The sequence below is a fragment of the Podarcis muralis genome, chromosome 3, assembly GCF_964188315.1.
Source record: "Podarcis muralis chromosome 3, rPodMur119.hap1.1, whole genome shotgun sequence".
Taxonomy (NCBI): Eukaryota; Metazoa; Chordata; class Lepidosauria; order Squamata; family Lacertidae; genus Podarcis; species Podarcis muralis.
Genome location: NC_135657.1, coordinates 62,152,036 through 62,159,812, shown reverse-complemented (window position 1 = coordinate 62,159,812; position 7,777 = coordinate 62,152,036). Strand labels below are relative to the sequence as shown.

Here is a 7,777-nt window from a genome sequence, read left to right as displayed (position 1 = left end):
CTGCCATTTTGTCTCTTTCTCACTGCATGACTCATGGCATGGCACCCATACAAGTGCTTGGAAATGACATGATTGTGTCATAACAGAGGCTTGAGGTGAGAGCAGGCCAAATTACCAGACAGCTGCTCGATGGAGCATACCTGACAGGAGCTTTCAGACTGCATGATTCTGCCTAAAGCAGGTACAACAAGCTCCATATAATGCTGGCCACAAAAATATTCTACAACCATTTCCAATGAGGTTTACTCCATACTTAGGAAAACTGGCAGTACGTGTCAAATGTGCTCCCAACGTAGTGGTACCCAATCCCACCTGCAGCTTTTCAGTCTGAGTTCAGCATTCATCATTGCCACACCACACATCTCTTAACATAAAACATTGTTACCATGGACTCAAAAGTATGGAAAGAGCAGCACTGCAAGTTGAACAGCGCAGGAATTTAAGAGCATTAAAGATCAGAAGCACATTTGTTAAACTGAAGGAAGTTTTTGAACAAGGCAGGAGAACTGTTTTTTCTCTCTTTCATTTATATTCCAAGGCAGCATATGTCCAGACACTGACCACACCCAGGCTTGTTGAGCTTCAACAAGATGCAGGCCTCATGTGTCTTCAGCTTATACCTGGGGACAGGGACACAAGTGTTATCCATATCCCTGCTTCCATCAGAGCAGGGATTTCCACTTGCATAATGGAACTTTCCCATCCTCTGTCCTCCTCTCTTATATACTCTGCACTCTTCCCAAATCTGCTCTGGGGGGTTGGAAGAATCCCCGGAAGAGATTTAGGCCGCACAGGATGGTGGAAATTTCAGATGCGAAAGTAGAAGTCAGGGCAGCACTGGATTCCACCCAGAGTTGCAACAAAGGGCCCATCTTGACTTCCATGGAAAACTCAATTACTGTTTGCTCCAATTCAGCAGTAAAACTTGAGTTTTCCCAGGGAAAGTGCTGGAATGGCACAAAAGGAAGTCTGGGTAAGCCCAAAGGCAGCTGCTGTAACCAAGGTCCAACTATATTCTAATTATTTCTGCTTATTAAAAGAAAAACAAATCACCGTGGATACTGCTTTATCTACATGCCACTTTGCAAACTGCCATTGACAGATTGACATATTCCTAGATCCCAAGTTTGCTTTTCTCTTCCAAGGGCATTGCTTCCTGCCTATGACCATGGCTAAGCAGTGATGTCTTTTAAAAGCTACTAATAAAAGGCAGATATAGTTTGGGAAGAAAATGCATTTACTCCCCCACCCCCATCCCCTTGAGAATGAGCTGGTACCTGCCACAATGCTTTTAGCTTTGGGGATAATATTGTTTGTTGCATGCTTAGGCACATAGCTGAAAAGGTGTCAAATGTCCAAGCTGATGCCATCTAAAAATAACCTCGGAGTACATTCTCTGTCAGCATTCTGTTGATTTTAGCAGTTCAATGTGTTTCAGAACCTGAGATGAATTTTTATTACAAACAGCAAGGCCAGAACTCATACTACCTGACTTGAATGTCTTCAGTTGCAGAGAGTATTGTTGCTATGATGGTCAGGAAATGGAGATATTAGGTTCTGAATACCAAGAAGATTGGTAACATTACTGCATGTAATACAAGGAAATTGAGGTTCCAGTCCATAACATACATTTCAAAATGTTTTGTTTTCATTTCCCTGCCCAGTTCTGTCCTGCAGAGCTTCATGTTAACAAATTCTGTACAAATCCAAGACTAAGGCTGCTCTATTTACCTCTGCTTATTTTGGTTATAGATGGTGCTAAAATGCCACCAAAAACATGCCTTTAGAGATAAACTCCTCACAGCATCTAAAATGAGTTAAGGGCTGATTCCCACATATGTATAGGTAAAGGGACCCCTGACCATTAGGTCCAGTCGTGACCGACTCTGGGGTTGCGGCACTCATCTCGCTTTATTGGCCAAGGGAGCTGGCGTACAGCTTCTGGGTCATGTGGCGAACCAGAGCAGCGCATGGAAATGCCATTTACCTTCCCGCCGGAGCGGTACCTATTTATCTACTTGCACTTTGACGTGCTTTCAAACTGCTAGGTTAGCAGGAGCAGGGACTGAGCAAGGGGAGCTAACCCCATCACGGGGATTCGAACCACCGACCTTCTGATCAGCAAGTCCTAGACTCTGTGGTTTAACCCACAGCGCCGCCGGTCATTACAGAGAAGAGTCCAGTGTTCAAAGGCTGATTGTGGTGCTTTACAGTTTGGAGTTGCTTGTTAGAAGGACTTTCTGGTCCAAATCTAGTTTAAAAATAAAAGCCCATAAAAAAGGAGAGCAGGGGACTTTAAACAGCAAGCTGGTGAAATCAATATTGGCACCTATTGGCTTTGGCCACATTCATACCATACATTTAAAGCACTATAATACCACTTTAAGCAGCCATTGCTTATTCTCTGTGTGGTTTAACAATCAATTCCTCTTCACAGGGAACTCTGGGAATTGTAGTTCTGTGAGGGAAACAGGGGCCTCCTACCCACTCTCAGTACCCTTAAATAATCTCCTAACCACAAAACTACAGCTCCCATAATTCTTTGGCCAAGCTGTGACTGTTCAAAGGGGTATCATAGTGCTTTCATTGCATGGTGAATGTGACCTTTGAATGCCTAATTCCAAAAAGCTGAAGAATTCCATGGCAATCGAGCTTACTTTGAGATACATAGTCTAGTTCTGAGCCCATTGTTTACAAATTTCAGCAACATCACTAGTCAAGCAAGGTTTCAGCCATTATACCACCATCTAGTTATGGAGTGACCCAGCACACCAGATAAAGAAATTTCCATCCAACACCACAAAAGAGCAAGTCAGGAGATACCCTTTGGGATATATCTATGGGTCAGGATTGTTTCCTGAAACAAGCAGCTAGAAGACTGGTCCTTGCTGATCACAGATGACATTTGCTCTCAGTCGCAAAGAGGCCAAGCTTGACACATCACCCTATGCAAGTAGAAAGGCTGTTATCTGGGTTTCTCAAGGTCCAGACCACTGATCTAGCTGGAGTGTCTACTTTTTATACTTATGACATAATTCAGAGGTATGATGACCTTGTTCAAGGGCAATATCTGTCAAGTCAATGTTAAGCATTATCCCATATTAAACTGAGCTATCCTGCAGCCCTAGCCTACACAAGACAATTGTAGTTTCATGCCATAGTTGTGGGTTCAATCCTGTACAACTTGGCAGCAAGCCCATTGAACTGATTCCCAAGCAAATATGCTTCAGATTACATACTAGAATCCCACTTTAGTGAAAATTTGTGGAATTTATTCCCCAAAAATGGACTGTCTTGATCCAGCATAGCTTAAAAACAGTTTTTCCTCAGTAGTTTGAAAAAATAAAAAAATAGGCAGTTACTAGTGTAGTGGAAATACACACTTTCCTCTAATAACCATTACAGCCAATCTACATTTCAATAACATTACAGCCAATTCCAGAAGCAAACAATGGTGAGGTTATTGCATCCTATAGAGTCGGCAAGGAACAGACTTTTCCATTTCACCTTGGTTTGTTCTATGTGTAAGCTTCACATAGCAAACATTATAGATCCGAGCATAACCTTGGGTCTTGTATAGAAAAATTAATGAGCGCAGGGCAAACAGAAGCGAGAACAGAACAGTAGCTTAGCTGAGGGCAGTGTACCCAGGACTTATGCAACCATCAGTGATCATCCAGGAAGTTGCCCCATATAGCCAAATCAACACCTTTTAAAGAATGATCATAAACAAAACTGTTCCATGCAGGTTGCCAGATCAAACATAAAAAAGATGTTGTAGTTCAAGTTAGATAAACATTATACTAAAGATGCAGTGGAAGAGGGTGCCAACCAAACTGGTGTGAGCAACACTCTGTGCTGGACTTCTTTAAAATTCTCATGTTCTGCACTGGGCGCCTTCCCATTATCAAAAGTGAAATGGGTTGGTGAACTCTGATGTAGGGGAATCCAGCATACCAGTAGATTACCTAGCATAAGCACTAACAAAATGACCACTTTCTGTTAACTGGGTTAGTTCAATGTGATACTGGGGACAGAGAGTTAAGTTGAAAGTAGGTGACCCTGGAAATGGACCATCGCCCCAGAATATGCCATATGTCAGCATTTCCCAAACTTGGGTCTTTAGCTGTTTTTGGACTACAGTTCCCATCATCCCTGACCACTGGTCCTGCAAGCCAGGGATGATGGGAGTTGTAGTCCAAAAACAGCTAGAGACCCAAGTTTGGGAAACCCTGCCATACGCATTGTGCACAGAATGTCCTCATTTCAGTCCCTTCTGCTTCCAGTTTTAAAGATGATGTGATTTGCTGGGGATACTAGCAGCAAAAAGATAACTCATATTCTTGCCTTTTCATAAACGAGCACATAAATTATCCCACATTCTCAGGCACATCCAAGGAATTAATAAGGATTTTGTAGGACAAAGCCTAACCCCCAGAGGCCTTGAAGCCTTCAAAGGTTGCAGAAAGAAAAAAACTTTGATTCTCTGTATCTTCAAAACACCTGATAGACTGTGGAGAGAATGGCCTTGACATAGTCATTTATGCCATGCAAATAACCTTGTGATTCAGACTGTACATAGTGATTGTGTTTATTGCCCTCTCAGGGAACAAGAAGCAAAGAAGACAGCATGACTCCGAATAGGCTCACAGTAGCTGAGTGCATGACTGACACATCCAAATATATATTATGTAATTTTGTTTTCAACTGTGCTGCTGAGGGGAAGGCACTTAGAATACAGTCAAATGTCCTCTCCCTAACCCTGTGTCACATTTCTGCCAATAACGTATCAAATTTCAGAACAGTGTGTTACATAAAGACAAGGAAGTTGGGCAAAATTAATTGCTCACCTGATTTCAAAGTTTCAGGTCTCAAGGGAAGGTGTGTACATTCCTTAAACAATGAGTACAATCCTTCCAAATATGAACACAGTTAACTCCTGTTGATTTCAGTGGGGGAGTTGAGCTTTCAGATAGACAGAAGCTTGAGACCGCTGACAACCTTTAGCGCCAATTTACTAACGTAATAAACTACACCAAAGTCAGAGCATGCAGAATGCTAACAGGATGTTGTTGGGCTCCAATTTCCATCAGTCTCAGCCAGCATAGGTAGTGTCTAGTTTGGCCTAAGAAGTCAAGGGATTGTCTTAATAATGAGATCTGCTTCAAACATGTTGTACAGTGGTACCTCGGGTTAAGTACTTAATTCGTTCCGGAGGTCCATTCTTAACCTGAAACTGTTCTTAACCTGAAGACCACTTTAGCTAATGGAGGTTCCCGCTGCTGCCACGCCGATTTCTGTTCTCATCCTGAAGCAATGTTCTTAACCCGAGGTACTATTTCTAGGTTAGCGGAGTCTGTAACCTGAAGCATATGTAACCCGAGGTACCACTGTATAGGTGAATAGATAGGAAAGGGGGCAAATCTAAGTGCAAATATAGGGATAATATTTATTTCTGTTTTGTTTCAGTTTGCAGTTTGCTTTGCTTGGCTGAAGGAAAAAGCTCTGCTAAAAGCACAGCTCTTTTCTTCAGCCAGCTCTGCTCCAGTGCTTCTTGGAAATGTCTTGCATGCACACAGAACTCTGTCCTTCACATTATTCCGCACTTTTGTGACCTCCTTATATGGGAAGTGGAGATACTGTACATGAAATGAAGAAAATGCAAAAGCAGGCCACGACAACTGACATTATCTTCACTATGTCCCAGGAGGTTCTGATCAGGACAGAGATCAACCTGTGATGTTAAATGATTAATGGAGTAGAGCCAATGCAATGTCTTCCAAGGCTGCCTTTTGATCAGAAGGGGAGAAAGGGCAGTGTAGAAATTGCAACAGATTCCTCTTGGATAGAAATGGACAGTGCCCATCTATTTCACAGACTTGCTTGCATCCTGAGCAAAACACAGGCTTCAGAGACTGCTGGAGCAAAGCCATTCTTGGAGGTGCAGCACCTATTGCACTGGAATTTCTGCCTTGGTGTAACCAGAAAGAGGATGCTTTGCCCTGTTAGGAAAGAAGTACACAGCATAAGGAGAAGATGAGTCTTTAACTTGTGCTTCTCTTGTAACGTTAAGGCTTGCGACACTTTCAGAGAAATGCAGCTAACCTAACCTTTTCCACTTCTGTTGATTCTTCCCCACAAAAGCTTTCTACCCAGCAGCTTTTAATATCTCTACCTGAGTTCTAAAACAGAGACAAACTTAGCTGGAGGGAATTTGGCTTGGGATATATTTGAAGGAGAAAGCATAAACTCCTGGAAATCTTGATCTGCAATTACTTCCTCCTCAACCCTCACATTCATATTACCTTTCCAAATGTGGGGCTGGGAGAAGAACAGCCCACCCTCAGAAGTGAGGGGAAAGAGGGGCTACCTAACTGCTTGCATGCACATGGAGAGTTTTCTTACCATTGCACATTTTCCATTTGCACACACTGATGCCCTTATAAAATAATACATGAGCATTCTGCAACCCACCCAATGGTGAGGTAAGGCACACTTGTTTCTCTGGGACAGCCACCCATCTCTTTGCTGTTGGCAAGGACCACAACAGCAACAGGCAACAAACTCTTGAGTAATCTTAGCCAAGGTGGAGCACAGAATAGAATAAATGTGACATGCAGCTAGCTGCCTGGTGCATGGCCAGCAGTGGACAGGCCAGCCCTGGTGGTGTAGCCCTTTATTCCCACTTGCCTTTGCTCCATTCTCAGGCTGGAAGTCAGCTGAGAAAGGAAATGTCATTAAGCATGGTGATAACAATTTATTCTTTTGCAACAAGTGCCATTTCATTGAGATGGCACCACGTCTCATTCAGAGGCAGTCTGCCCAGCCAGCATGCTCCCCTCAACAGGGATACAAAAGCCAAGGTCAAAGGCAGCTTACCTCATGCACTGTGTCCTCATGAACACTCCAGGTAAGAACTTCATTCCAATACATAAGCAAAGTATATTTATAGCCCACACCTTGCTTAGCTGGGTAAATACTGGCATAGACACCAAATGCCAAGGGAGTGGAAAAAAGAGTAATCTTTTAAAAGCATGATTGTATTGCTGATAGAACGTCTTGCAGAAGCAGCTAGTAACCAGCACTGACCCCTGCCCTTCACTCCAAAGATGCAGACTCATCACTTAACTGTACACATGCCTACCTAAGCAGAATTGATTTCTGGTTTCCTATCAGCCAGTTGGAAGTTGAGTGAACTTAGCACTAATCAAAGGTGCCAAATTAACATCCTTGAGGACTGAAGTCCTTTCCACCTGAAGCATGTCACAGTTCTTCAGGACATGACAGCAGCATGCCTTTGCTTGCAAAGGTTGTGCCAGTATTGAGGAAGTCATTCCTTAACTGATTAAATTGCCCTTATCACCACCATACCCAAGTGATTTATAACCTTCACATTGATCCTCAGAACAGCACTATGAAGTTAGGCAGCAGCAGTCCCTGCGCTTTGGATAATGAAGCAGCACAAGATGATTTAAGTCACTGCACCACACCACTCAAGGGACAACAGAAAACTCCTGAATGTCAGCCAATCCTCAACTTGCTACTAGATTATGATTTAGATCTCTCCCTCATTTAATCCTTTTAATTCCTTCCTTCTCCTTCTTTCCAGGAAATCAGGCTAGCTATTATTTAAGGTAAACTCCAGCATGTTTACAAAATAATGCAAAAGCACACAGGGAAGAGTGAATGGGTTGCAACAACTGGGAAATCTGAACAACAACAACAACAGCCAGCAGTCCTAATTACACTGGAAACATCATACCTTTTTGGTGATTGC

General features: G+C 42.9%; 1 long non-coding RNA gene across 1 annotated transcript; it reads right to left on the bottom strand.

The window, feature by feature from the left end:
• Positions 1–4,577: 4,577 nt before the first annotated feature.
• Positions 4,578–7,118, bottom strand: LOC144327158 (uncharacterized). Its single transcript, XR_013392067.1, has 2 exons — positions 6,880–7,118; positions 4,578–6,002 (listed from the first exon to the last, which is right to left on the bottom strand). It is a non-coding gene; the product is annotated as an uncharacterized LOC144327158 (long non-coding RNA).
• Positions 7,119–7,777: the final 659 nt, after the last annotated feature.